General features: G+C 48.5%; 1 protein-coding gene across 3 annotated transcripts in view; it reads right to left on the reverse strand.

The window, feature by feature from the left end:
• TET2 (tet methylcytosine dioxygenase 2) overlaps positions 1–3,317 on the reverse strand; it is a 70,201-nt gene extending 66,884 nt beyond the window's left edge. For 2 of the 3 annotated variants that reach the window (XR_014317356.1, XM_082758681.1), the window contains exon 1: positions 3,156–3,291. The gene's annotated coding sequence lies outside the window, so the exon portion shown is untranslated. Of the gene's footprint in view, positions 1–3,155 lie in introns of all 3 variants that reach the window. The other variant, XM_082758680.1, reaches the window with a different exon arrangement.
• Positions 3,318–27,929: the final 24,612 nt, after the last annotated feature.

The raw sequence follows: 27,929 nt of genomic DNA on the forward strand, positions 1-27,929 counted from the left end.
TGATTGATTCATATAATTCCCTTTTTGGCTTTCAGCCACGATGCAGTCATATGCTTTATCTCCGTTCAGACTACAGCTTTTTTTTTTTTTTTAAGTAATGAATCATAGTACATCCCACTCCATTTCAGAACCAGCACACTGCCTTTCAGAATGATGTCACAACACTTAGTGCTGCTGGCTGGCTGACTGCCTCAGCAGCAATCAGGGAGCTGGACTAAATAAATACCGTATATTATTTGGCAAAATCATTTGTGGTTGTGTTCTCCAGCGCCGTTTCCAAGATAACCACCAACTCTACTTGAAACTTGGCAACTTTGTTCCACCACTTTCAGGCTCCAGTTGTGGAGCTGGCTTACAGATGCTGCTACCACGCTTAGAGCTACTGTGTGGCAGTCAGGCGGGAGCGGTAGAAGGGTCACCGCGATAAGCCAAATTTGACAGCTCATCCGAAATCCCGCCGTGAAAAGTGGACAACGTAAAAACAGCTCGTGTCTCTTGCTCCCGCAGCAGCCAAATATCCACCACTCAGAACGAAACGCAGCGAGTGATTTAAAGCCACCGCTTCAGCACGCGCTGTGAAAGCCACTCCGCTGCCATGTATTCACACGTAACTCGGAGGCAAGCTAGAAGTGAAACACTCCTGATAGTCCCAAACAGGGATGGTAACATCGTTCCAACCCAAACCTCACGTTTCCCAACATCTGAGCAGCAGGTTTGCTCCAAAACATATTTTTTCCCCATGGAACCATTTGGCTGTTACAAACCTATAAAGGAACCGCGCGTGGGACTGCATCCCACCAGCACCTGAAGCGCTTGGGGTGCGAGGACGGTCCCCTCACCCCCGGCAGCAGCTGGAGCCTCCTGATCCCGCACACAGAAACCAAAACATTTACAACCTCCCGTTCCCGTCACCCACCGCAGCGCCAACGAGAGACCTTGGGAGCCTGTCCATCATAACACAGCTCCTCGGCGGGCACACGCGTCGTGTTCTTTAAACAATGTTGACATGCCAAAGGCTGGGACCACGCGCGCTCTATCACAACAATGCCAGTCTCCCTGGCCAAAGGCCAGGAGTCAGCACAATGCTAAAGTCCTCGTTCAAAGCCTTACTACGAGCGGAGATAGCTTGGCAAAGGCAGGAGCCTCAGCGTCTCCAGCGCAACCTCTGATTATTTTGAGTATTTGTTAACAATTAATTCTGAAACAGGCAACACAAAACCGGTTTCTGAGGTCCCTGGGAGCGTTCGCAAAGCTTCTCGGTGTCACTCCCCCAAACGAGACAACTATTTCCACTGAAACGTGACTTCTGAGTGCTTCATTTGGAGAACAGCAGCTCAGTCCCGCCACCCGAACACCGTGACTTTTCACTTCTCTGCCCTCCCTCCCTTTTTTTCCCCTTCCCCTGCACCGTGGCTGCTAGATTTAAATGTCTTCTGACTCCCCTGGCAGGGTTCACACTACACTTTCCATGACACCGAGTAAGAGTCAAAACATTGCCCAACAGCAATTTATTTACATTGGTTCCAAATTGCTGGTTTTTTGCAGGAAGATATCCCAGACACGCACGTTCTTTCAAAGCATTAACAGCAGCAAGTCTGGCAGACCAAAAAGTTCTTGCCCTGCTAGATTCACCGGCGTTTTCAAGGCACAACAGACAGGAGTAAAATGGAAAGGAAATACTTGGGGAGCAGGAGAAGAAATACACCAAACTGTCACAGTTGCTACAGATGTAGCAATACAGTATCAATGTTTCATACCCAGCTTTAGCTGAGACTTTTCGGGGGAAAAAAAGTATCAGAGATGTAGCACCAGAGAACTGAAGCCCTGGAGGACAGCAGCAACTGCTGAGTGCTGCCTGCTTGAGAGAGAAAGAGCTGAACGAAGTAGCGTGACAGTCTATTGAGAACTGTTATGTGACTGTTCTCAGTTACCGAGCTTTAACCACGATTCACAAGCAAGCAGAAAACTGTACATAAACAGCACAGGCTTACCTTTACTCGGAGGGGTGAGAGAAGTCAGTTTTGGAGGCGGCGAGGGAAAGAAAGGAGAAGCCCACCGAGAGGGTGAGGAGTTTGGGGGAAGGTAAGGACGGCTGCGGGGCCAGCAGCCCGGAGGGCTCAGAGGAACGCGGTCGTTTGCTGCGGCTACCGATAAAAGGGGCTGGTGCCTTCATCGCACATCACTTGGGCAAATCCGTCCAACTCCCGGCAGATAAGAGGACGGGTGATTTATAACCCACGGCCAGCACGGTGTCGGCTTCGCCACCTTCCAGCCAGCCTCCTACACGAGCCCCCGGAAAAAGTGCCGGGGAGGCACAGAGGCAGGAGCAGAGGGGCTGGGACAGCTCCCCCAGTGCTGCATTCAGCCGGGCAGCACCCCTCTGCCTCCTGGGCAGCAGGAGGAGGAGGATGAAGAAGAGGAGGAGGAGGAGGAGGAGGAGGGGGAGGAAGGCTGCGCGCTCTGCGTGCATCATCACGGGGAGCTGCCCTTGTGAGCAGGGCTCGCCGGGCTCAGGGGAGCGGCTCGGGGTCCGTCCCCTCTGTCCCCACAGGGACATTTTAGGGTGTTTTTTTTTTTTTTTTGTTATTTCATTATTTATTTATTTTTGGGGGGGGGGGAAGGTGGGGGCGCCCTCCCCCCCCCCCCCAGCTGCCCGTTTTCCACCCCCCCGCAGCCACGTTGTGCGCACAGCGGCCCCGACGGCAGGGCTTGTAGCAAGGCGGGGAGCAAAATAAAGAGGGGAAAAACACACAAAAAAAGGAAAAAAATAATAAAAGGAAAAAAAAAATTTAAAAAAAAAAAAAGGAAAAAGGGGAAGGCAGGCGGCGAGGCTCGCCCCCCAGGAGCGGGTTTCGCTTCCCCCCCCCCCCTCCCCAACCCCGCCTTTGTGTGGGCCGGGGCCGGCAGCGCCACAAAGCCGGGCCCCGGCTCCCGGCGCCCCCCGCCCGGACAAAGCCGCGGGGCCCCCCCGGCGCCTCCCTCCGGCGGCCGCCATGTTGGGGGCTCCTTGGCGACCACCCCCCGCGGCCGCCCCGTCCCTCCCCGCGCCCCTCTCCCCTCCAGATCCCTCCCTCTCTCCCTCTCCCTCTCTCTCCCTTCTCCTTCTCCCTCTCCCCCCCTCCCCTCCCCTCCCGGCCCCGCACGGCCGCCCTGACCTGCGCCGCCGTCCCTCCGCCCAGCCGCCGGGCAGCCCGCACCGCCCCGCGCCGCGCTGCGCTCCCCGCTCCTACAGGGCCGCCATCTTGCTTCCTTCTGCTCCGCGCCCGCCGGGACCCCGCACCCAGCGGCACGCGGCGCCCTGACGTCGGCGACCGCCCCGCGCGCCGCCCCGCGCGCGCACCGCTCCCCCCCCCCCCCCCCCCACCCTCCCCTCCCTCCCCTTCTCCGCCGGCCGCGCGCCCCCGTCACGCGGCCGCGGGGGCGGGCGCGGGCACGAGCGCGGGCACGCGCCTGGACCCCCCCCCCCCGCCTTCCCCTTCCCCTTCCCGCCCCGGTTCCGGCCCCAGGGGCTTTCCGCGGGGCGCCTTCGGCGCTGCCCACGGTTGCCCTTTTTTTGGGGGCTTTTAAACATTTTTTTTCGGGCTTTTAAACCTTTTTTTTTGGGCTTTTAAGCCTTTTTTTGGGCTTTTCAGCCTTATTTTTGGGCTTTTAAGCCTTTTTTTTGGGGGGGGTTCAGCCTTTTTTTGGGGTATTTCAGCCTTTTTTTTTTCTGCCTTTTTTTCTTTGCCTTTTTTTCTTTGCCTTTTTTTTTTTTTTTACTATATTTCCTTTTTTCTTCCATTTTTCTTTTTCTTTTTTTTTTTTCTTTTGCCCTCTTCCATTTTATTTGGCTTTTTTTCCCTTTCTTATTTCCCCCCTCCCACCTTTTTTCCGTCTTTCTTTAGTTTTCTTCCTTTTTTCTTTTTATTTGGCTTTTTTCTTTTTTTTCCCTTTTTTTCTTTTTATTTGCTCTTTTTCTTTTTTTTCTTTCCCTTTTTTATTTTTATTTGCCCTTTTTTTCTTTCCTTTTTTCTTTTTATTTAGCATTTTTTTCTTTTTTTCCCCTTTTTTTCTCTATTTTTCTTCATTTTTAATTTCTTTTTCACTTTTGTCTTTTTATTTGGCTTTTCTCCCTTTTTTTTTTGCTTTTTTTTTTTTGCTTTATTTCCCTTTTTCAATTTTCTTTTTCTCCTTTTTTTGCTTTTTTCTTTTTTTGACTTTTTTTGTTTTTCTTTTGATTTTTTTTCCCTTTCCCATTTTTCCTCTTTTTTCCTCTTTTATCTTTTCCTTTTCCTTTTTTAATCTTTCCTTTTTTCTTTTTCTTCCTTTTTTTTTTTAATTTTTCTTCCTTTTTTTCTTTTTCTTCCTTTTTATTTTTCTTCTTTTTTTCTTTTACCTTTTTAAATTTTTCTTCTTTTCTCATTTTTCTTCTTTTTTCATTTTTCCTTTTTTCATTTTTCTTCTTTTTCCTTTCTCCTTTGTTCTCTTTTTTTTTCATTTTTGGGGGCTTTTTTGCTTTTTATTTCTTTTTTTTCTTCTTATTTTTTATTCCTTTTTTTTTCTTCGACCCCTTTTCCTTCTCCCCCGCCCCCAGCAGGCCGCCCCCGGGGGCCGTGTGTCCCCACGGGTTCAGCAGCCCCTCACCACCAGACCACCTGAGAAGCGGGCAGTGTCACTGGGTAACACGTTGGCTATTGAAAAAACATACAAAACCACAACAAAACAAACAAACTCCTGCGTTTTCCCCACAGGACAACCCCCCCGAGCAAGACCCAGCTCCCCCGCATCTCCCCGGCCTCCTCAGCAGGTGTCAGACCCCGGCTTGGCCTCCCGCTGCCCCAGACACTGAGGGGCTGCCAAACCCATGCCCTCGGGCTCCCAAAACACCACCTCAGTGCCCTAACTGGAGCAGCTCTACCTGGGCCGGCACTTTGGGGACAAGGAGGGCCTTTTGGGGCCGCAGGGTGCTCCCACCCCACCCCACAGGCCGCTCGGTTTCCCCGCGGCCCTGGCCCAGCAGCAGGGCGAGCAGGGCAGAGCGCTTTTTAGGAAGCTCGAGTGGTCGCAGAAGTGATTTGCTTTCCGCATCACGGGTTGCTGCCCGCGTTTTGGTTTTGCTTTAATTTCTGCAGAGGCTGCCAGGAGCCGCCCGGAGGTGCGAGGCTCCCCCTGCCACCCGCCCCAGCCCGGCCGCGCTGCCGGCGCCGTTTCGGGCCCCAGGTGGTGCCAAGGTTTTGGCCCGCGTGCCCTGCCCCGTATGGAAATACACGGCTTTTGGAGACAAAGGTCTTTGTGTTTGCTTCCGTGGACCTGACTTTGGCAGCGTCTCGTGCAGCCCAAACCTGTGCAAATAAGCTCAGGCTGTCTCTTTCCAGAGGAGCAAATGATACAAAAAATGGGCAAGGTCTGTCTGGATCTTGCCACTTTTTTGTGTGTGTGTGTGTGTTTGTGCCTTCACAGCACCTGCTTGCTCTCCAGCAGGCTTCAGCCGGCGTTTCAAACTCCTTTAAGTCTTCATCCCAGGGTTGTTTCACCCCCCCCGGCGTGGCACATCCAGCTGACACCTCGGGTGCAAAGTGCGGCTCCCTGCGCTCAGCAGGCTCCCCGATGGCTCGCCTCCATCCCCTGCTCCTTCTCCCTCTGCTCAGCACCAGCCAGGCCTCCCCCAGCTGCTTTTCCACCATGTTTGCAGTGAGCCGACCCCCCCCGGCACAGCCTGAGCCCGTCCCAGCCGAAGGAAGGGGTGCCTGGATTTGGCACGCTGGTTTTTGGACCCTGCCCTGCGCCGCCGGCTTCGAGCCCTTTGCTCAAGCGAGCAGCTGGCGAGCTGGGTGGGTGAGGTGAAAGAAAAAAAAAAAAAAAAAGAAAACCAACAACCCGCCAACCACCCCGGAGCTACCAGCGGGGTTTTTACGCCGAGACGGGATTCTCTGCTGCTCTGCCCGTGTTCCTGTGCTCGAGATAAGAAGGAGACAACTCGTGCGTATCTGACCTGCACGTACGAGTGTGGGAGAAGCGTGCATTTTTTACATGCTTCCTGTCATAGGTGTGGTTCGCTTCTCTATTCTCTTCTTTCACCCTCCTGGTTGTTTTTTTTTTTTTTTCTTCTTCTTCTTTTTTGTTTTGTTTTGTTTTGTTTTGAACTTCCCTGCCCTGATCACAACCCCCTGTAATCACCAGGCTGGATGAAACCCGCAGCAGCCCTGCTGAACCAGCCTCCCACCACCCCGGGCGCGCTCCCCTTCCCGGCGCGGTGCTGCTAAGCTCTCTTGACCTACAAGCCTCCTCATTGACCCGCTGCCCTCCCGTAGTCCTGCCACGTTTTGACAGACCGCAGGACCTTTTGGCTTCCAAACCAGCTGCTTTCTGCTACGCGCGCCTCTGCCAGCCGCGGCTCGCTGCACGCTGCGGGTTTGCTGCTGCCTGGGAGCAGCCGAAGGGGAGAGGCGCGGGTCCGAGCTCCCTCCTGGAGCAGCCCCGTTGACTTCCAGGCGTTTTATCGAGTGAGAAGACTTGACCCATTTTATCTTGCCACATCCCTGCCTGTCAAACGGGGAGGAACAAGTGCCTGAACTTGACCGCAGCGCCGAGTGACCTAAAACCTCCCCACATCCTCACCCTAACAGAGCTGGGGGGAAAAAGACGATGAAACAGCGTGGTTGCTGCTAATGTTTAGGCTTAAAATCCTAAACCTCGGCCCAGGGCTGGCCATCCTCCCAAGTCATAGCCTCCCGCAGCAGGTCTCTTAAAATCCAGAGAAGAAAGCACGCCCCATGTGTCTGTGTGATGGAGCAGCGAGCTTCAGACCGTGCATCCACCAGACCTGCTCGCTTCTTGAGGTATCCACAGGAACTAAAAAAGGGGGAGAGGAAAAAGAAAGAACGCCTCATTCACCTCCTGAACGTGCTGTTCCCAGCCTGAAGCTGTGCGTGTGTTTCAAAAAAGCTGCAAAAGGAGAACGTGCAGCTTCTCTGAAAAGGCTCTTAAACCAGGCACTGCTCCGGAGCCGATTCTGCCAGGCAGACCAGGTGGGTTTCTGCCTCTGTAAGCAGTGAAAAGGAAAAGACAGCAATTTCAGCTTCAAACGATTACGTGCGTGGAGTCAAGGGTCCTACCAAAAGGCAGATATATTGGGGAGCAGTTTCAGGTTCTCCATGAAATTGTGCTCCTTCTTTCCCCGGGTGAAACCATCCTCAGTGCACGGCTGGGACGTTTCACGGGCAAAGCGTCAGTTCAAAAGCATCCTGCCACTTGGCAGCAGGAGTGTTTGTGCGTGCAGTTATGCATCACACACACTAATTGGATGGACAGGTTAAAAAACCACCTGTGCCCGTGTCTTAAAGGTGTCTTAAAAAGTGATTGCTGTGCAATGGGGGATGCCGAGGCCACTACCGATCAGAGGGCCCTGGACTGAAGCTGCTTAAGGATTGTAGAGGGCAGCTTCAGAAAATTTAGGATGCTTTCAGGGCATCTCAAGGGAGGGAATCCCCCGTACGAAGTGTTTGCTTTCAGCCCCGCTTTTCCATTTGTAAATAAGGCGACTAACGCGCCCGTATCGGCAGAGGGATTTAGGGAAGATAAACAGATTTGTCTTTAATTCCTTCAGAAGCTGTGCCAGAGGTACGGAAAATAAACAGGAAGCGTTGGGAGCCCCAGCAGAGCCGCAGCAGCACGACGTGCCTGGAGGCCTGGGGGACAAGCCACAGGTTGGTGTATGGGCAGAGAGGGGCATGGCCCGCTTAGGGAACAGAGCAAAGGGGGATCCTACACCAGGAGATCCATCTCTGGACCTTGGAGAAGATGCTCGGGGGGCAGAGGGGATGGCAGAAAACACTTATAGTAGTTGTGAGTTCCTTGACCTGGCAGACAACGGCCAAGCAAAATGCCCCAGACAGTGGCTAAAGGTAGATTCCTGCTAAAAGGTTCTCATTTTTCAGAGCAAGCAGAGCTTCTTCTCAATTCACTGCAGGCAGGGGAGGTGGCAGAGCCTTGCTGTGGAGGCCGTGCCCGCAGGAGGCAGCGTGGTGAGCTCGGTGCCGGCCGGCGTGGTGCAGCCTCGTCCAGGGGTTGTGGCTGTACGGGGCTCCTGCTGCTGCTGCGTGGGTTCGAGGGCGACACACGGGGTTAACGCGGCGAGGTTCATCCCCAAACAACAAAAATCATCGGGGCTGCTCGGCCCGAGCGAGGTCAGGGGAGCAGCAAGTTTCTGGGAAGGGCAGGGCTCAAATTAATAAACGTGGGTGGGACAGAAACAGCGAGGTGCGTTCGTCTTTCACATCTAGTCACCCATGTTAATCGGTGCTAATTGCATTAACGGGACCGAACCAGCAGCATGGCTGGCTCTCCTCTGTGCAGGGCCTCTCTCACGGGAGGGCAGTGACCTTCCACATCCATCCATCCATCCATCCTCTGCGTTAGATTAGTGGCACGATAAGTGTGTGTATGTATGTAAATCTGTGCTATTTAACCTAGTTGATGCTTTGCTCCCAACTCCACGGGATGATGCTTTGCTCCTCCTGCCACGAGGCAGGTGGGTCCCGTGCCTGCGTGCAGAGCTGCTGTGTGCTCTTGATCCGGTAATCTCAAGGAATTTGTGGTTTTTAACCAACGCATCAGCAAAGCATCAGTGAGGGCTGAAGACCAAGCGAAGCACGGAGGGCTGGCCGGGCTGCAGAGGTGGAGCTGGCAGGTGGCAGCAACCTGGGGCCCTGCCAAAATAAGAAGGCTGCAAGTAGGAAAAACTTAAAGACAGAGGCAGGGAAGGGGCTGGAAGGAGGGGATGCTGTTTATGCTCGATTATTGTTGAAGGAGACCTGAGGTCTTGGTGGCTGATGGCTCCCTGTGAGGCAGCCAGTACTGTGGGAGATGCCCTCTCCATCCCCACCAGCCAGCTCCAAGGTCTCATCGTGACCCCTGAAAACCCAGCATGGTCCCTGAAATCCCAACGCAGTCCCAAAAGAGGAGATCTGCTGCAAAATCAGCATTTTGGAGCAGTTTGCTGTAGAGTGGAGAGGCTCTCCTTGCTGGGGGGGGGGGGGGGGGTAAAATAACACCAGGAGGTAGCAAGGGATGAAAGAGGGAAGGAAATGAAGCTGGTTTTAGGGCAATGACTTGCAGGGGGAAGAGGAGCTGCCCCAGCATGGGGGAGTTTCTGGAGTGCCCTTTGGGGCAGGCATTGGCTGGCTTTTTGGGATGCTCCTCTTCCCAGAGCAGATCAAAAACCTGCACCGATTTTCATCGCTGCGAAACGCTCGTGCCCGCTGTCATGCTGATCCTGCTTTTCCTTGGCAGCTTCTGCCTAGCTGTGTGTGGATTTGGGGATAAAAAGTCCTGCAGTGACAGCAGTGGGGTGCTTGCAGGCACGCCGAGGCAGCCCCCGGAGGATTTCGACCTGGGGCTGGCTGCCGCATCGCGGCGCAGCTCCTGCTGCCGTCGGGTTTATCCGCCGGCTCCCAAGGGCAGAGAAAAGCTTTTAATTGAAATATCCAGGCTCTTCAGCGTCTGAGGAGAAATCCCAGAGGGGCTTTAACCCCTGTAATGCAGGAGGGCAGCGTGGCTTGCTCTCGCAGGAGGGGGATTTGGAGTGAGGCTTCCCCACGGAGAGATGCGGCCGCGTCCTGCCCGGCGCAGCGGGAGCCCCTTCGGGTGCTTTCTGCTCTATTTAAGCCTGCTGTGTCGTTTTTCTGTTGTCGTCGTTCATTTCCTCAGCATATTTATTTAACATTAAGGTGTTGAGAATATATACCTAGGGGAAAAAAAACCAACACAGCCATCGGATGATCTGTAAAATCACCGATGGCTTCTCCCGGTCCTGTAGAGGAAGCGTTGCTCTCTGCATATCACAGCCAACACAAACCAGCCCAAACAAGGGCGAAGGCATCAGCCAGGGCTGTGGGTGCCCATAGTCCTAATATTCAGCCTTGATTGCATCCCGTTACATTTGCAACCTGCTTTCTGCTGCCGGCAGATAGGCTGACAGCCATTGCAGTTCTCATTCCGAAAAATCTGGGAATGTTTGGGTTAGGGGTTTTTTCTTTTTCTGGCTTTTTTTTTTTTTTTTTTTTTTTTTTGGCTCTGGCAAGAACGTTTTGATTCCCAGAGGGCAGAGGGAGGAAGAGGGCTTGTTCTCCCTCCTTTCATCTGCATCCGTCCTCTCTTGGGTTTGCTTTCCAAGGATGGGTGGGGGAAAGCGATGCCAGGCCCTGTGTCCCTTGCCCCCGTGCTCCAGGGCTGTGGGCTGGCGTTGGCACAGTCCTGGTGCTTGTGTCCAGCCAACGTGCTGAGCTGCTGTCGATATCAAGGAGGAATCGCCCGCTATTTTTAGGAAGGCTGCTGTTGGCAAAGTAGAGGGGGAAACGGGAGAGGAAAAGGAAAAGCTGCGGAAATAGCACGGTTTTCCTCCAGGAAAGGACCAAAAAACAATATCTGGGAAAGAGGAGGCAAAGCTCCCTTCGCCCTCAGGACCGAGGTGTCCTGGTGCTGCTGGGGTGAGGCTGCCCCCGGCTTCATGCCCCGTGCTGGAGGGCACTGGCAGCAGCACCGTCCGAACCCAGGGAGATGTAGCTACACATAGCCACGTATGCACATGCACAGCACGAACACCCCAGGCACTTATTGGCACATGGGGTGGACCCGGTGGCACGGAGGTGCCGTGTCCCCATCCCCTTGGGAGCCTGGGTGTCCCTACCCCGCTGCCAGCACCAGCACCCCCCTGTTTCTTCTCTGAGTCAGGGCAGGTGGAGATGATTCATCCCCAGCATCCATGCGGTGCTCATCTGCATGCTCTCAGGCTAGACAGCTTTTTTTTCTCTATATATTTTCTTTTTTTTTTCTCCAGTTCCCCAGATGATTCATCCGCTCATGCCAGCGCTGCAGAAGCGTCGGTCCCCGGGGCACTGACTTCTGCAGACGGTCTTCTAGGCGAACTCGGCCACCTTTCCCTTCCCTCTCTGCTGAGCAGCGCTGTTTGGGCTGTTTGTACTCATTGCTTTCTTATTCACTCACAGGTTTATGCCCCAAAACGAAGCGCCCCAAAGAGCTGAATGCGGTCAGTGCACAGCGAGGAGAAGGCAGCCCGGCGGAGAGCCCCCTACTCTTCAGTAAGCACCTTTATTAAACACCTTGAAAAATAGCAACGGCTTCCTAGAATACTCCAGCAGATGTGAAATTTGCCTTTCCTACTATTTTCACAGCTTGCGGATGCCCCCTTTCCCCCTCTGAAAAGAAGAGTGCTGTAAAAAGCCTGCCTTCCTAATTGAATGTGTGTGTAGACTCTGAAGGTGCAATCTAATATAATTAATGCTAATTAATTATTACATGGTCAAACGAGCAGGAAATGCACATGCAAGCTCAAAAAAATTAATTATATGAAAATAAGATAATCGCCTGTGTGTTCAGATACACATTTATCTGAGCAAGTGTGTACTCAGCATTTTAAAAAGGGTTACTAAAGAAAAAAAAAAAAGAAAAAGCTGTGAACAGAAGAAACCATTTCCTAAAATACTCTCTCCTGCATATTAAAAAAAAAAAAAAAAGTTAGCAAAAATAGCCAAAGTTGAGAAGAAGAGGCTAGCTTCAGTATCTTCAGAGGGGAAAATATTTTTGCTGTGTACACAACATCGATGTGTATGTGTAAAACCAGAGAGGTCCAAATGTGGCTAAGCATGCTTCCAGTGCGCGGTGGTTTGCTTTTTGGTTTTGCAGATGGGGGAAACAAGGTGTGAATGCCAGCAGGTGAGTGCCCAAGAGCTGCGGGACGGGGCACTACGGGGTTGTGGCATTGTCCAGATGCTGCCCCGCCGACTGCTGCAGCTGTGTCCAGACTCGTGCAGGGTCCTGTGCAAATGTGAAAAAGCCTGCACGCGAAGTCGCAAGGGCTATCGGGATCCAGGTTTTCCTCCCATCTTGCTCTTTCCCCGCTGGCTTCTCTTCCATGTGGTGCAAGCGTAGAAATGACACGGGAAGGCTTGGCAGAGTGGGAATGGCATCACGTTGCTCACTCCCGCCCCGGCACTTCGTTTTGAAGAGCGGTGTTACTCGAGGGATGATGATAAACAGAGCTGCAGAGCGTGTTTGATCCCTTCGTCTTTGTTACTCAGGCTTCGGGGTTGTTTTCCCCCAGCATTTTGCTTGGCTCTCAGGCAGACCCGTCTGTGCCTCTGGGTATGGAAAAAATGATGGGAGACCTCCAGCAGCTGGAGTTCAACTAGCAGCCGCTAACCCCAGAGCCTTCGCTTATGGCTTTCATCAAAACAGGACGTGCTGTCGGATGCCTTAGTTTTGATGCAGCTGCATCCCATTTTTTTTGACGCTGCTGCATCATCAGATGGGGATTTTGGCTCGCAGCAGAGGCTGCAGCAGCAGGAGGGTGGTGAGGAGCACCTGGCCACGATGGGACAGGGACCTGGGACACGCGTTTTCTTACCAAACAAACCCATTTTCTAGCTGCAGACACAAAACAGGGGAGCAGAAGTGTGTACTCAATGCACATCAGTGGCTGTGGTCGGGTCAGACGTTCAGCTAAAGTCTCCTCTGCTTGAAGGAGCTGCTGTAGGAGCACCACCACGGGTTGCTGGTGGTCTGCTGTCCATTGTGGTCAACGCAGAGATATATTTATACCAGGAGCTCCCAATGAGGGGAGGGTCTCTGCTCTGAAAGTAACAGCAACGCTGAGTTGGGATTCATTGAATATTTCATCCTGGCACAGCCATCAGGTCGACCTCCAGGAAGTGGATGGATGGAAGTGTGAGGAGTGTGCGCCCTGTGTTAAATTAGAAATAATCATTAAAGCCAACAGAGGTTCTAAAGAGCCACAGCAGGCCCTTTCCAGAAATTGATTTTTTGGGGAGCCCTGCGGATAGAGCTTTTTTTTCCATATATATAATGGATCCGTCCCCCGGCGATTAACGAAGTAATTCCTCCAGCAATTACATCCTCTCCGAAACAGCAGTTTTGTGGCTTAGGATGTACAGATCTGAACCCCACACCACGAGATTCACCCCCTGGGTGAACCATCCTCCATCCTCCAAGCTCCATCCTCCGAGCTGCCTGCCTGGGTGTGAGACCCTCGCTGCAGCTCCTGCATCCCGCGATGCCAGTTGCCTCCAGCACAATTAGCAGAGCATCATCAGCCGCTGCCAGCCCGCACGGGCACAGCTTTTCCCAGGAGAAAGCTGCAAACCTGGGAGCATACGAGGGAGATGAGTCCTCGTGGCCACTGGCCAAGAGCAAACGATTACAAGGTAGCAGGGGCACCCGCTTCCTTTAGCTTCTTATAAACCGGATAATTATCCTCTGGCTTTGATGCCGTATCATCGGCGCAGCGTTGGCTTGTCGAGTTGGCAGGACCCCGTGCAGTCTTAGCAACAGGAAGCTTCTTCTGTGAATGCTTAAAACTTTAATAATTATTTATTGAATAGGTAGGACAAGAGCCAGGACATAGCAGAAATGCGAGCAGTTTCCCAGGAGACCTTCCAAACTCTTTGAGATACTCGCAAGTCCAGCTGTAAAGTTATTTAAAGAAAAGAGAATCTCTAAAGAGCTCTTGGCTGTTTTTCTTCTCTCTTTCTCTCCCTTGTTTACCTGGACAAATCTCTCCAATCTGCCTTTATTTAGTAAAGTTGAGGAAAGCATTTTCTTTTATAAACTGAATCCTTCCTGAATGATCTTGGTGGAAGAGATAGAAGAAGGGAATACAAATCACAGCACCAAATTTATTCCTAACAAAGGGAGCTGTTGCTGCTAGTCCTGAGACAAACAGATAAGTCCAGTAATTATAGATAAGTGCTTTTGTTTGATCTGTATAACTATTCCTGCATTTGCAGGTAATTTCCCTTGGGCGTTCACAAGCAGGTGGGAAGAAGTTCTTATACAGGCTGTATTTTAATTTATTTTCAATTGACTTCTTGATGAGCAAACAAACAACTTTCATTTTTAGGACTAAACCTTATTCCGGAGACTTTTTATGAACTAAAGTTATGATTTCTTTTTAATATTATACTTTCTGAGTTTTGCCCTTTTCCCTGGGTAAGCCAGCAAATAAAATGAAGTACCCTCTTACTTAATTCTTGATTTTTCCCAGTAAAAAAAATAAAAATAAAGTAGGATAAAAATGCTCCTGACATCTTGCAAGCCCTTCTTATAAGTTAGGGGCCCAAAGCCCTGGTCAATATTTGTCCTAACTCTGCTAGATGCTATACAAACTTTTCCAGAGAAGTGAGAATTGTGTGTGAATGACTGAAAACCTTCATTTTCCAGGTTTCAGATTCCCATGAAAACCCACGGGACGCTTTCCAGACGTATACACAGGGACAGGAATGCCTTGCTAAACCCCATACATCCCCACGCATAACAAGCTAACGCACAACTGGGATTTTCAGGCTGCTGGCAGGAACATTTCCCTGGCCGGGAGTTTTGAAAGGGGATGCAAGCCGAAGCCAGCTCTATAACTAAGCAACGAAGTCAGTTGTTTGATATCCCAGCTTCCCCGAAAGAAAGTCAAAACCATGAGGCAGGTTGATAAGCTAGCTGAGAAAATGCTGAGAAAATGCACTTTCTGGACAAAATCTCACCACCATCTTTGTGTTTCCAGGTGATGATGAGCAATTTCGGGGGGTTCTGCTAGGGAAGGGTGGATTTCTTAACGAGCAAAGTGAGCACAATAGAAGGCTGCCTGAAAACATGATGGGAAATTGTTATTTTAGTGTTGACAGAGCAGATGTTCAAGAACACTTAAAGCAAACCAGATACACTGAGCTTTTTGTCTTGCTCTTCCTCTTCTCCTGCACTCTTTCTGGCCCCACGAGCAGTGGCCTGGCTCCAGAACAACAGCATTCACTGCTCCTACCTTCGGGCTCAGCTAGGGCCTGATGGCAACCCAAAAAAGCAGGGGTGGCCGGGTGGTCTGGCTGAAGATGCGGGTAGCTGGATATTTCACCATTTATTTTGGGGTGCTGGTGTTGGTTTGAGGGAGGAATGAACGGTGGCAAGTGAGAGCACAGGCCGAGAAATGTGCCTGCTTTGGGTAGTCCTTGGTGGCCTTGTGGTAGCTCACGAAGGGTTGAACACCCTCGGGTGGCCCTGTGGTGGTGCCTCTTCATGAGGGGTGGCCACCCTTGGTCTGATGGCAATGCCAGGCCTCTTGTGGTCGAAGGAAACCTCAAGCTTGGCAGTGCTGTGACTGAAAGCCACATCTGGACTGGCTGCAGCTCTGCTTCTTGCAGCGAAGCTTCAGGGATGGCCCAGCCTGTTGCTGAACTGGCTGCAGGAAGGTCACTATCAGGTAAAATTGCTGCGACGTGTTTGTTACCCCTCTCCTGATAGGACATGAAGGAAGAACCCTGGTGGGAAGGAGAGCTCACCTTGCGTGAGCCCATGCCCTTCACCCTCACCCATCTCCTGTGGTGGAGCCAGCATCTCCTCAAGAATGAGGTGCAGCAGAAAGCTCCAAGCCAACTAGGGGGATTTATTTCGCTCTTTGTCTGTTTCGACACTGATCTTTAACTGGTTCTTCTGGCTACCTCTGGGCATGTCTAAGCCGGTTTGACCAAATCCCATTAGGCTTTCCCTTGTTTTCTCCTTTCTTGAGCAGTTTCTGGGACCAGACAAATGGAAGATGACATCTCCTACTTAGGACCAAAGAATAGCTTCTGGGATAATGTTTGACAGCATAATTGTGCCTGGCAGTGAAGGAGCACCGGTGTTTAATTGTGGGCCATGTTAGTGTCAGCTAGGTGTAGAGGGAATGAGTGTGTAATAAGTATTTGACACAGTTCATTATCAGTCATGGTAGATTAAATAACAAGACATACATTAACTCATTTAATAATTAGCTACCATCATATCAACTTGATAAAAGAGTACTATTAAATAAGTCTGACATTGTATTAATACAGTCTTTAATTTTTAACATGGAAGATTAAGATAAAGCAAGTGCCAAGGACTGTATTGTAACACCTTCTCCAGCTATCTTGGGGTAAACATCTTTTGGGCAGAGTTAAAGCCTCCTGGGGTTAGTTAATGTTAACTCCCACGTCTGGCATTTTTCTGAAACCTTGAGTATTTGTATTAATTGCTCACATTCCTTTGGGAGAGAGCCAGTAGGCATGGACACCTGCTGCAGCAGAGCCGATCACGAAGGGCAGGCGAGGATGTGGTGAAAGCACACAGGGCACAGATGCCCTATGTAGGGCAGCGCTGGGAGGAAAGGCAGCCAGGAGGGCTGGGCAGGTCTGTCTCAAGCTTCCTCTGTGGGGTTCGAGCTCTCACTTCACCTCTTCTTGCATCACTTTCCTGTATAAAAAATACGAATATCAGCTTTTCTTTTTCCACGCTGTTTCATTCGCTGTGTCATGGCTAGCACTGCAGTGCGGGAGGCCATACCACATGTAAGGTTAACCACGTTTCCAGGGCTGGTTAGAGAGGTATGAGAGCGTAAGAGCTGCTGCCTGTGCTGCCCCGTTTGCGTTTCTGTTGACCGCACGGAAAGTCCTGGTTTACGCTAATGCAGCAACAAAAGCAGCGTGTGGTTTGTGAGTGGCTTAAGCTGGTTACATCTATCAGGTGTCCTCTTCATAGTGAAATACTAGTAGGAAGTGGGATGAGAAACAAACGCTTTGGTTATAACCATGATGTAGAAATCGGTCGCATGTCTCTGTTTCCTTTCATTTCGCTTTCGCTGCCGCTGACGGGCTTTGTTCTGGTGGTGCTTTTTTCGTGTCGCTTGGGCAGCGTGTGTCCTCCAGCAGCACCTTTCATCTCGCCCTCACCTCAACACGTGCACGAGAAAGCTGCTGGTGGGAATCACACCCAGCAGGAGGTGCCAGGGTGCGTGGTGGGCGCCCAGGGGAAAGCGGAGGTGGGGTGTGCTGTCCCGGCAAGGGCCTCCAAAAAGCAAGCTGGTGTCTTGCTAAGGGACACTGCTCCAGGGATTTCTTTTCTTATCAATTTGTCTGATGCTTCTGTAAGCCACTGTAAGCTCTCGGCACCCCCAGTGTGCTCCCCAGTTAGGCTAGGCACCACGCAGACGGTTGTCTTTTTCATTTTTAGTGTGCTGCCTGCTGGCTCCTGTCCACTCCCTCTTAGATCCCACGTGAAAATGACGGTGAGCAATCCCTACCTGTTTTATGTGACATCGCTCGTTGCCTTTGCTACGGCACCGGGCAAGTTCCTACATGCTCATGTGTGCTTGTAAAAAACATTTTGTGGCATTCTGGTTAATGTTTAGCAAAGCCAGTTTAATTTCAGAAGCTAGATTTAAGTTTTTTTTTGTTGTTTGTTTTTTTCTGAAAAAAAAATATGTTAGAAGCTAAGTATTTTCTTTGTAAATAATGCTATCTTGAATATTAATTTCTGTCAGTTATTTTTTGTGCTGATATGCAAGGCTAAGTGGCCATGCTGTAAAGGGATTGCAGAGGTCTTTATTGAAGGAACTTAAATGTTGTTACACTGGTGCATTCCTTGCTAAATACTGCAGTAATGCCAGTGGGCAGTATAAAAAATAATGGTGGGCTCGGAAAAACAAAAGTCAGCTTAAAATCAGAGGAATGAGAGGATATATATTTATATCTGCTTGCTTCTTATATTCTTCCTGTGCTTTTTTTTTTCTCTTATTTATCTGAGACTGCTGTTTATGCTTGCAAGGGCTTCTCCTACACTCCTATGCTGTCTCAGCACTTTGGTTTTTGTTATATTGAAAACCAGGTTCCCATGATGTTGCTCAGCTGAATGGCCAATGCTTTAAGAAAAGCAAATATGACAGGATACTTGATGAAATCATGGGAGATGGCAAGCTGCGGTGGCTGTATAAAGCACCTTTTCTGGTGAAGCAAGTTGACTAGACAGCTGGGGGAGGGAGCAGGTAGATTTATTCTGAAAATCACATTAACAATGTTCACGCAAGAAAATGAGCTCTTGATGGGAGGTGCTAATTGATATTAATTAAACAACTTAGAGATTATATGATTAGTATTGACCCACAATATTAAAACAGTAAATTACTTATAGAGTGGGCAAGACTACGATACGGGAAATTGGATAAGTTAATAAATCAAAATTAATGGATGTCTGGAACAATTATAGTCATTAGTGGAACTACAGTCATTCTAAATATGTAAAGGGAAGTCCATAAAAGCTAATAATGTTACTGTGGAAAGGGATTTCTTGGGACACAGCAGAGATACAGGCAACACCAGAACCCACACCAGGTATTGAAGAGGGGCCTCCAGTATGGGTACGCCTGTGGATGGGGGGCATTGCTCCCCGTGGCTTTCTTTAGGCTGCTTGGACAAACTGCATCCATGTTCCTCAGTCCTTCTCATGATGGACTAAAAGAGAAGGGAAAGAGCCCTGCTAAATTCAATGGCGAAGCCTTCATCAACGTGAGTGGAATGACACACTTGGTATCAGACTATGAAATCTTACATATACCTAGGAGGTTTCCACCCGTGGAAAGGAGAAGGGCTTGCAGGCACAATATGAAATAATTCCACTGCTAAGCACACAGTACTTTGTACTCGAATCAGGAGACCTTCTTGCTGTTCTGTGTGAGGGCCCAGGTCCTGGTCACCTCTGCAAACCAGAGCAGCTGGCCTCTGAACTGTCAGGACAGGCACACAGGACATACCCAGGACTATTTCTGAGTACAGAGAGAAACACGAACCTGAACCTAAAACAGGGTAGAGGAGGTGATATGCTCTGCATTTGATCACCCTTATTCATGTCACACCACATTGTTAGCGTATGTGAAAATGCAGTGAAGCGTTAACACACAATAACCAGGAAACTGAAGATCTCCAGCCATTTTGTGTCCAGAAGCAAAGTTGTATTCTGTTACTGAGGCAGATTTAATCAACAGGAACCAGAGCTGGAGGGCAGTAACAGATAAGCAAAGAAATTAGTCCCAGAGTCGTTGTAATTAAAAACATCTGGGTGATGTCAGCCTGCCTACAAGGCCATTTTCATTAAGAGTTTGTGAGCACTCCTAAAATCCTCTTACTAATTGGCAACATCAAGCCCCTGCATTACATGCCACACTTTTTTTTTTTTTTCTGAGTGTGTGTATCCGTGTCTGTGTGATATTTATGGGCTTGAGTATCCCCACAAATACTGTTTCCCTTTTTTTAAATGTTGGAAAAGCAACGCCACTTAGGAATTTACAAGGACAAATCAATGGCCAGACCCAAGAGCAGATGGAAACATTTAACAAATTTCTATATCCATTGGAGAGTCTTACCACAGATGTATCTGAAGGAGAGACATCAGCCAAGCCTTTATTTGGACACAGGGAAATGGTCTTTTATGTGAGATTTTTCCTTTTGCTGACTTGGTGGAAGCAGAGGAGCTGTATTTCTACTGACAGGTGGGCTACTAGCAGGGCTGAGCACAGGATGGGGCATCCAGCAGGTGCTCGTGGTAACTGGCAACTCTCTACTCTTCTCCAGTATGGGGAAATAAAGGGTTGGCTGGATTGGCCAATGTGGGAAAGATCAGTACGACTTTCTGATGAGGAAGGACTAATATCCTTATTGGCCAAAAGGGCTTTTTACTGTTGTTTTAAATTGTTTAATTGATGAACAACCATGTATATTATCATTCATAGGTTTGGCAACTTGCATTGCCCCCACCAATAGGTGAACTTCACAGCATGTTGGCTTATTTTACAGTCTGAGTGAGAGTCATCCTCGTTAATTTTAACGAGAGGTTGTCAAATCAAAGAGCGTTGGGGTCTTTTTAAGGTGCTCTCCATGTTATTTTATGGGATTCAATGTGGGGTTGCAGGGGAATAGATGCTTCAACAAAAACTTGCTGCTGCTACAAAGATTGGTATGGAAGGGGCGTTAAGGGGGCCTGTGAGCAGGACATATTTTACAGCACAACATGACCAGCATCTCCATTAATGGACCGGTGTGGGAAATTTCGGCTGCACTAAAATTAACCTGTATTGTTTAAGCATTTTATCAGACTGATCTAATCTCCATTGTCAGGCATTTATAACATTACTGTAGTGGTGGTATCTATGCATGCTATAAAACTTTCTAAAACTGCAAATGTTTTATGCTAGAAAGTGAGTTTTCTCTGAGTAAATGTGTCTCTGGAGCAGAGAGTACTTGTGCTGTCTTTGTTGTACAGAAGAATATAATTTTTTTTTTCTTTTAGGGTGAGGCCGCTGTAATAAATCCCCAGCTTGTTGCAACTGACTTTATGTCTGTGTACAGCAAACAACGTCATCCTTGCACCCAGCTCTTTAGGGAGCAGCCTCTGGTACGTGCTGCATACGTTGCTCCCTTCCAGAGGTGCTGTGCTGTGGCTGCCCCAGCCCTGGCCACATCTTGCAGCTCTTCAGCAAGCCCTCCGGCTATGCACGCCAAAACTGCCGCAGGAAGAAAAAAAGAAGAAAATAGCTGCCTCTCTCTAGATGTTTTAAACAAAAGAGAAGAGCCATGCTCTGACCTCGCTGCTGCAATGTGCTCACCATATTGTTTCCATCAGCCCCAGCAAGGCTGTGTTTTATGAAGCGCGCAAATAGCAATCCCAGTAGCAGGGGCTGTTCTGGAGATACTTTTGGCTATTTTGGAGATACTTTTTCCTTTTTTTTTTTATTATTTTTTTTTCCCCAGCATGCAGTGTCTTGAAAACATTTTATTTTATTTTTTTTTCTTTTTCTTCATAGCAAATAGATTTTTATGTCTTAGGAATACACTAGGAGTGAAAGCTGGCCGGGCATTACCAACGCCCAGCTTTACAAGCTCAGATAGGATCAGACTGTGCCATCCACACTCAGATCCTGCCCGTGCATGCTGCAGGAAAGCCATCTCCTTCTCTCCAGAGAAGCTGGAGATCTTCAGAAGCTAGGGTGCTGACTGCCCCCTGTTCTGCCCGCTCCCAACGCGTTTTTCTCTGGGTATCCCCATAGTTTGCTTGTTTGCTTTGCAAATTATTTTGTACTGCTTACACCACTAATAAAAGGGTGTTGTGCAAGGCCTGGCTTTTAGAAGAAAAGCAGACTGGCTTTGCAGCCTGCTGCCAGCCCTACCCACCACAGCACTTTCGGCTTTAAAAGGCTTTATCCAGTCAAACACCACTGACAGGTCATATTTCGAGGAAGCAAGCCAAAAATGTTTTCACTGTTTGGTTGGGTAAATTCGAGCACCTTAACCCCTGGAGCACCCTCCTCACCTGCTCCCTCTGCCTTTTAAAATCATTTCTGTGCAGGATGAAGCACAGCTTGGCTGTTTGTGCACTGAAACGTGAGTAAAATGCTACATTTTCCATGGCATTACAAATAGATAAACGATCACCTGGTAAAGATAACTGGGAGGAAAGAGGGACAGACCCCCCAAAGGTGACTTTTATTAATATCTGCAGGCTCTGCTCCTACTGTTACCCCCTTGTAATAATGCTTTTTATCCAAAAGGATCCAAAAGGGAAAGGCAGGGGCCTGGTACTGCCCTCCACTGCCACCGGCAAGATGGGGGCACCCCAGGCCTGGGCCTGGCGGAGGCCGCCATTTTGTGCGCCACAGAGCTGAGCAGTAAACACAGTCCCTGGGGGGGGGGGGAACTCTCAGCTGGTGCAAATTATCACAGCAATTAATGCGCTGTTTTTGTAAGTATGACAATTTACACCAGATGATAATCTTCCCCCTGGCCTGAAAGAATTACCAATTTTAACACATGATCCGATAAAGCCAGCTACAATTGCAGACCGCTATGACTTACATGCACTGGTAAAAAAAAAACACTTTTCTTCCATGTTTGTTTGAACTGAGAGCATTAAATGAAACATTTACCTTCTTCCCCTTCCCTATGGTGTGCACCTGCTGAGCACCCACCCTGCAGGTGCTGCTGTCAGATTTTGGGTGTTGCTCTCCTATCTGAGAGCCCTCTCAGCGTAACTGAGGACAATGTGGCTGGGCAAGAGTGGTTTATGCCCTGGGGCTCTTCTTCTTGTGCTGGTTTGTTACCCTGTGCCATAGGGGTTTGTTGCTCTGAGGAGTGGATTTATTTATTTATTTATTTATTTGATCTTGTTCTAAGGATTTGGCTAAAAGTAGCTGCGGTTGCTGACTTGAAGAGTCTTTGCAGGGATCTTCGGAAATGGGACAGCAATCCAGATTTGCAGAGTTGTAGTCAAAGGTGTATTTCCTTCCCTGAAGGATGAGGAATAACAAGGTCAGCAGGAAATCCTCCTTGAACCCCCACCTCTGCATGAGGCCTGATACTTCAGGGGTGTCCTCATCCATTTCCTTAAGGCATGTAAGCCCTTATCCATTATTACCTTTTTTTTTTTTTTTATGCTCCACTTGGGCTTTAGTGCATGTAAGACCACCAATGTGGTCTACTCCATCACCACTGTCTTGCTAGAGGCAGAGCCGAAGGCTGTTAGGGAACTATAAATTTTTTAAGATGCATGTATAGCTTCAACAACATCTACATGAGGAATTTGAGGATTTGTCCGTGGATTTAGGTACCTAAATTGTTATTTTATTACTATCTAAGTGGTGTATGTAGTTGGGTGTGGGATGCTGTTGTCCCTCTTGTATACATACACGTTTAAGCCTATGCTTTACACTGCTGCAGCTCACAGGAAGGAGGGCTGCTCACACGTACTGTACATCTAACACAGATGTGCACTAGGCTGGATCCAGGTCTGAATTTTAGCCTGGAGGTGTTCCAGATGCTTCTGCTGTTACATGTGTACAATGGAAACAGGATTTCTCTAGCTGGTTAAGCACTTTTGAATTCTGCAGGATGTAGACATTACTGTTATAATAATGGTTATGGTAATTTCCAAGGTAGGTGATAAATCTATCACTTAACGCATCTATTCCTTAATTAGACAGTAAGGGTAATGTCACTATTTGGAGTAGAAGGAAATGCAAGTGAGATCAGCATTTAAAATCTACAATTCAAATGATTCTTTTCTTTGTAAGGATAAGGGGGATTGTTTAAAAATAATCAACTGTGGTGATTTATATGGCATCCTCTTGTCTTATAAAAAGCACAGATTAAAATTGCAGAAGCTTTTATGGACCCAATGGAGAAAAGTCTTAACTTTAATCCTAGCAGACATTTTAAAACCATGAGAAGATACCGAGTATAGATTTTAAAAAGGCAAAACAAAATGCTTAACTTTCAGCAGTTAACAAAAGGCCACTCCAATAACAGAAAGCTACGTAACTCCGAGGGAAGAGTGCAAGTCATCACTGCAGCCCAATTAAATGATGGTGAGACCCAGTGGGGAACTGTGGGTGGCAGATGTGAACAGGGATTCTTAGGGTTGATGGAGCGTTGGACATCCTCCAGGAGAGGAGGCTGGCTGGCTGAGTAGCCTGTGGTCAGAGATTTACTGCTCAGGCTGATGACTGGGTTCACATCTCCAGGGCTATAAAAAGAAACCAGAGCTGTGGTCTCTTACTGTCTGGGTGAGCAAGCCAGGAAGAAGCTCAGGGACGAGAGGAAGGAGATGACTTTCTGCTCCTTTGAATGTATTTGATGTATTTGCTTGTAAGGTGAGCTAAGCATGTGCTTTGAGGAAGCCCAGGGCTATGGGAGGAGACCACGGGCAGGAGAAGCTATGCATGTCCCTGCAATGCTGAAGCATGGGCCAAAGCAGTTTGGGAAGGTGGCTTGACTCATACAGCTTTTTACTATGATGGATAGCTGGGCATGCTCTGTATCTTTGTCCCATCTCCTTCGTTTTCATTTACTGAAAATAGTTCTTTTGTACAGACCTTACAGTTAACTTTCTGTGTCAGGAAGCTTTCCAGGTGCTGGCTTAGAGACCAACAGCCCATGAGCCTGGGGCCTTCAAAAAGGGCTCCGCAGTCTTTTCTGAGGCTTCTGGATTAGTATTATTAGTACTGCACACTTTGCATCAAACCTGTGTGAGCTCCTTACTCAAAGGGCCTTAGAACAGGGAATAAATTACAGTTTTTGCAGGAAAAGGGAACAAGTAAGTCAGTTTAAAATTTCACACAGGTAGCTTGCAGAGTCTCTGCTAGGGCTGCACAACTTTTTATTCCATGAACTTTTAAGAGGATATGTTTGAAGCTGGGCTGCCACTGTAGTTCATTCCTTCCTGCCTTATTTTTCACTGCTGGTACTTTTTCCTTTCAATTAAAGTGCTTTTTACACCAAAATCAGTAGAGTTGAACTCCGAGTACACCTGACGTAACAGGTAGCTTTAAGGAAAAATAGGTTTGCATTTAGGGTATTTTTAGCTGATTTGCACCATAACAAGCAGCTTCTGTCTGTGGTCCTAAATGTGAGTGATAGGGGGTTTGTCACTCAGAGTCTTATCTGATGCAGAAGATTTCCTCCATCTGGAGCTTCTCTGTTCTGCCAAGTTTCATCCCTCCACAGAGAAGCTAGGAGGATTGGGTTGTTAATTAATAATATCCTAAGGATATTGTCTTAAGCCTCACGCTGTCAGTGCAGTAAAACAAAGCACTGATTAACTGAGTTATTTCTTTTTTTTTTGCCTGCCTTAAAAGGTTACTTTTTTTTTTTTTTTTTTTTTTTTTAACATCAACAACAAAAAAAGATTGTAGTTGCCACTACAACCTTGTTTATAGTGGCAAAACCTAGACATAGTGAAACTGCTGCATGTGCTGGAGGGAGGGAAAACCCCTGTCTTCCCCCCTCTGCCAGGAACGGAGTGTATATAAAACTGATAAGCTTGTTTAAGTTAAAAAAAAAAACACAAACTAGGCTGAAAACAGTGTGCAGCACTTTCTAAACAGCAGTTCCCTGAGGCATCCTAGGTGGCCTTGGTGTGCTGGCTGGGGTGGATGTGTCTGTGGAGCTGTGGGAGGAGATGGGCATGGCTGGTGTTCCCCTGCACCCCCAGACACTGACTTCTAACTTTTTATTTTATTTTATTTTATTTTATTTTATTTTATTTTATTTTATTTTATTTTATTTTATTTTATTTTATTTTATTTTATTTTATTTTATTTTATTTTATTTTATTTTATTTTATTTTATTTTTATTTTTATTTTTAAGGGGAGCTACTTTTAACTTATATCAGCTTAACACAGATCAAATTTGGGATGGATATGTCAATCAATCCACAGACCACTGTCCTGATGAGGAATGAGTTGCTCGGACCTGCTTGTGCTCATTTCATACGAGATAATCACCTTGTGTTAGCATACAAGTGAGGGTATTAGAAAAGGAAAATCAACAAGACACATCAGAGGTGCTGTTCAGGTATAAAGTCCCTATCGTTTTCTGGACTCAGATCCCGCAATTACCAAAAATTAGCCCATTATATGCTCGTGGTCCTTTCAAACCGGAGGGCAGCCCTGTGGGCAGGGAGCGTGGTGACAACGTGAGCCTCGCTGTGTGTTCAAACACTGCCCGACAGAATTAAACCTCAGACTCCTCCAGCCCCGACATCCCCATTCAGGAGCCCGACAACAGCAGCAGCCTTACTGTAGTACAGATTGAAGTGCATTTTCCTGTCTTCCAGCTTTTCTTCGCCGTTTGCTGTAGAGATCCAGATGTTTTTGGTTTTTTTTTTTTTTTTTTTTTGGTTGATGGAGGTGGCTGCGGAGATCCTCTTGTTGCTGCGGTCCCTCCTGTGGCCAGCTGCGGGTGCTGGGTGTCACCGCAGCCCCGTCAGGTGCAGCAGGGCTGCCACCACAGTGATGCTGTCTGACTTTTCACACAGCTGGAGGCAGGGGGACAACAGGGTCCTGGGGCCGCTCCGGCAGTGGGTTAATCTGTCCTGACAGCAGAGCTGTCGAGACATCTTTGCCTAATGGGCCTGGGGATAATTGGGTTTAGCACTCAGGGCCAAGGCGTGAACCCTGGGGCAAAGGGATGGATAATTGGGATTTCCCCCCTGTGGGGATAAAAGCTCCTCAGCTTCTTGCACAGAGTTTGGGGTGATGAGCCAGAACTTACAGACCCATCCTCTCAGGGAAAACCCTTTCAGTATCACCCTCTCTTTGTTGACTCTGATATAATCACATTGATATAAAACTATATCAAAATCACATTGATATCAAACTTTTTTTTTTTTAATTGTAGTCTTATACGGCATTTCTAACCATCCTTATGAAACAACAGTAGTAAAAGTTACCGAAGTCATAGTGGAAAGATGAGACATAATTATAGCAAAAAGTAATTTAAAATGCAAATTTGCCAGAGAAACTGAAAAAAAAAAACAAAAAAAAAAAACCAAACACAAATCCTGCTAATAATCCAACCCTAATTGCAGTGCTTTCTCTCATCGTCACTTCAAAAGCTCGGCGTGTTACCTCCCTCCCTTCGGGACGGCCTCAGCCGCGGCTGTGCTGCCACACTCTGACCTCTCCAGCGAAATACGTTTGACCCGAAATAAAATGGATGAGAGAGGGGAAGGAGGCAGCCAAACGCAGCAGGTGCCCCCTCGCTTGGCCTTTGCCAGATGGGCACGTGGCCACCGGTTGGCCATCGAAGGTGTCCTCAAGGATGTCACGGAGGCAACCGCGCCTCGCGGTCTGGGTGAGGCTGGCCTGTGGTGGACGTCTGGGTGGTTTCTGGGGCTGCTTGCACTCGAGGTGCCTTGAGGCTTTCTGAAAGGCAGCGGGGTTGTTTCAGCAGCAATGAGCACAGTGGTACGGACTGGCCCCAAAGCAGCGTTTTCACTGTCAAGGCCACCTGAGGGGTGGCACCAGTCACTTGGTGACCCCTCCTCAAGGTGCACTGGGGCACCACGAGGGCTTAGATGCCTCAACGCTGGCTCCTGGGGCTGAGCTGTTGCTGTAAGACCTCGCTGTGCTTTGAAGCAGCATGGGATGGGGTTCTTCAGGGTGGCTGCTGGCCTCACCTGGGGGGCACCTGGGACAAAGCCGGTCCCAGGCTGTGGTGCTCTCGGTTGGTGCTTCCTTGAACAACATCTCGTGTTTTCTCTGGAAATCCTAGCACAATACCACTTGCATCGTGACCTAACGACGTGGTGTAATTTGGTACGTCGTTCCTACTGTTCCTGTGCCCCCATAGCACCCTTAGGAAAGTTTTTATAGGGCTGAAGAGCAAGATATCCTATAAACCTCTGGTGGCAGTGGGTGCTTGCACTCGCACAGGCTGCGATTCGACCCAAATTCTGGCGCTGCAGGGTAGGGGACTTGAAGGCAGGTGAGGGAGCTGCATCCACTGGCCAGGGCTTGACAGCAGCAGGGCTGAGCAAAGGTTATTTATTTCCATGTAGCAGCATCGTAATGAAAAACTTATTGCCTCTGACAGGAGAGGAGCTCACCTGGCTCCTTCCCTGCTGATGGATGGGAAGGGGAATGAGCTTTTACTTGCCTGCAGAGAAGAAAAATCCCCAAAGAAGCCCAGACCAAGCTCTCCTTGTTCAAAGGGCTGCCAGGAGCTCTTACAGACATTTTGGGGATGGGGCACTGCCGAAGTAGCGATGGTCTGAGCGGAGGCATGCTGTAAAATGGGAACGTTTTCTAAATGGTTTCTTTTAAAGCAGAGCTGAGTGGTGAGTGGGAACGCTTCCCTGCAGGCTGGCAGAAGGACACAGTTGGTATCACACGTTTTAGCAGCTGGCATGTTAATGAGGCCATTTTTATTGAAATGAGCTAAATACTATTAACATTTGTGGACTCCCAACTGATTTCTGAAGCATTTATTGAACTTCAAAAAGTGCTTCAAGAATCAATTAAAAATAATTTTTTAGATTTGATAGAAAGAAGACCAAAGAATATTCTGCAGTCACATTTACACTTATCTGAACACATCTTACCTTTGTGTAGCTGACTTGAAACAGTTTCTTCTTTTTTTAATTTTTTTTTTCTTTTCTTTCTGTGCTCTAAATAATGCTTAAAAATAGGTCTTCTGAGAAACCGACAAGGTAGTTTGTAGCCAATGTGACTTTGGTGGGTCCGAGTCTCCTGTGCAGGAGGATGGTCGGTGTGCAGCTGAAAGAATATATGGCTTCCACCATACAGTGA

The sequence above is a fragment of the Aythya marila genome (assembly GCF_965140915.1).
Source record: "Aythya marila genome assembly, chromosome: 4".
In the NCBI taxonomy this organism is placed as follows: Eukaryota; Metazoa; Chordata; class Aves; order Anseriformes; family Anatidae; genus Aythya; species Aythya marila.